At 62.8% G+C, this 2,500-nt stretch overlaps 1 pseudogene; it reads right to left on the reverse strand.

The window, feature by feature from the left end:
- Positions 1–2,500, reverse strand: part of LOC126435913 (large subunit ribosomal RNA) — a 7,071-nt pseudogene that overhangs the window by 2,833 nt on the left and 1,738 nt on the right.

Below are 2,500 nucleotides of genomic sequence, written 5' to 3' on the forward strand. Positions count from 1 at the left end.
GTACCGGAAGGTTTCACCCACACGCAGGGCAGGCATGGTGGTGTTGCCTGCTGTGAAGGTGACATTGCTGTCCACCTTCACCTTCTTCTCGCGCCCTGACGCGACTAAGGCGAGGGTGAAACACTTCCGGGCGTTGATCTGCAGCCCCAGGTGGGCGAGGGCTGCGGTAGCTGCGTCGATGAGGGACTGCAAGCCCCTCGGGGTCGCTGCAAACAGCAAGACGTCATCTGCAAAGGCCGCAGCGTTGACTCTGCGACCGAGGATCCGAGCTCCGATGTGGGAGGGCAGTTGGCCTAAAACGTAGTCCACCGCAAAGTTGAACAGGAGGGGGGAGAGGGGATCGCCCTGGCGAACGCCCCGTGCTGGCTGCACAGACACGCCCACGCCGGCGCCGTCCGCTATCACTGTCGTGCTGCCCTCGTAGCACCGCTCGACATACTCGACAAAACAATCCGGCAGGCCATGCGCCTTCAGCACGGGGCGAAGGGCAGCATGATCTACCGAATCGAATGCCTTAGATACGTCGATCGATGCCACAAAGACAGAGCGGCAGGAGCGAACTGCGTCGGTGAGAGCAGTGTCCAAGATGAAGGTATTTTCCAACATCCCATCCCGAGGGATGAATGCCCGCTGACGTTCGTCCACAGCACATGCGCGCATCAGGCGTGACGCGAGAACCTTGTGAAAGGTCCGCGCCAACACCGAGCAGACCGTAATGGGGCGAAAGTCAGCGGGGGATGTTGGTGCAGCCGTCTTCGGGAGAAGGGACGTCCGCGCGCGAAGCAGGCGTTCCGGAAGGGCGCGGGCCAGAAGGAAGAGATTCATCACTTTCACCAGGACTTCGTGCGGCAGGCGCCGCAACTCCGCTGGGGTAAGGCCGTCCGGCCCGGCTGCTGATCCCCTGGGCGGCAACGCGGCGGCGACCTCCTCATGTGTGACCGGCCCCCATAGGCACTCGGGAGCGACAGGCTCCGAGTGCGGGAGGAGGCGGTCACGAATGAAGCCCGCGGTGGAGATGGGCTTCTTTGTGAAGAGGTCCGCCCAGAAGTCCAGCAGACCAGGGATGGCAGGTGGCGGCTGGAGCAGGGTGCCATCCAAGAGGCCGCGCACGCAACGCGCACGCGACCGTCGGAAGGCATCCTGCGTTCTCGCGTACTCCCAGCGGCGCCGCTTGCGCTTCTGCGTCGGCGGCGCGGCAGGCGGCCGCTTCGATGGTTGGCGCGGCCGCTGTGTCCTGGTGATCGATCTCTCCCCTCTGGACCCGACCGACGCAAGGGCATCCGGGAGCATGCCCAGGATGACATCGGGCGGCGTGCCCCGCCCCAGACCTATGACACGATCCAGGGCAGAGAAACCCAAGAGAGTCATAGTTACTCCCGCCGTTTACCCGCGCTTGCTTGAATTTCTTCACGTTGACATTCAGAGCACTGGGCAGAAATCACATTGCGTCAACACCCGCTAGGGCCATCGCAATGCTTTGTTTTAATTAGACAGTCGGATTCCCCCAGTCCGTGCCAGTTCTGAGTTGATCGTTGAATGGCGGCCGAAGAGAATCCGCGCACCCGCGCGCCCCCGGAGGAGCACGCTAAGGCGGACGCGGCCTCGCAGCAAGGAAGATCCGTGGGAGGCCAAGGCACGGGACCGAGCTCGGATCCTGCACGCAGGTTGAAGCACCGGGGCGCGAACGCCGCGCAGGCGCGCGCATCCTGCACCGCCGGCCAGCACGAGGCCGACCAACGGCGAGAGCAGACCACGCCCGCGCTAAACGCCCGCACTTACCGGCACCCCTACGGCACTCACCTCGCCCAGGCCCGGCACGTTAGCGCTGACCCACTTCCCGACCAAGCCCGACACGCCCCGATCCTCAGAGCCAATCCTTATCCCGAAGTTACGGATCCAATTTGCCGACTTCCCTTACCTACATTATTCTATCGACTAGAGGCTCTTCACCTTGGAGACCTGCTGCGGATATGGGTACGAACCGGCGCGACACCTCCACGTGGCCCTCTCCCGGATTTTCAAGGTCCGAGGGGAAGATCGGGACACCGCCGCAACTGCGGTGCTCTTCGCGTTCCAAACCCTATCTCCCTGCTAGAGGATTCCAGGGAACTCGAACGCTCATGCAGAAAAGAAAACTCTTCCCCGATCTCCCGACGGCGTCTCCGGGTCCTTTTGGGTTACCCCGACGAGCATCTCTAAAAGAGGGGCCCGACTTGTATCGGTTCCGCTGCCGGGTTCCGGAATAGGAACCGGATTCCCTTTCGCCCAACGGGGGCCAGCACAAAGTGCATCATGCTATGACGGCCCCCATCAACATCGGATTTCTCCTAGGGCTTAGGATCGACTGACTCGTGTGCAACGGCTGTTCACACGAAACCCTTCTCCGCGTCAGCCCTCCAGGGCCTCGCTGGAGTATTTGCTACTACCACCAAGATCTGCACCGACGGCGGCTCCAGGCAGGCTCACGCCCAGACCCTTCTGCGCCCACCGCCGCGACCCT

The sequence above is a fragment of the Schistocerca serialis genome, unplaced genomic scaffold (genome assembly GCF_023864345.2).
Source record: "Schistocerca serialis cubense isolate TAMUIC-IGC-003099 unplaced genomic scaffold, iqSchSeri2.2 HiC_scaffold_1223, whole genome shotgun sequence".
Taxonomy (NCBI): domain Eukaryota; kingdom Metazoa; phylum Arthropoda; class Insecta; order Orthoptera; family Acrididae; genus Schistocerca; species Schistocerca serialis.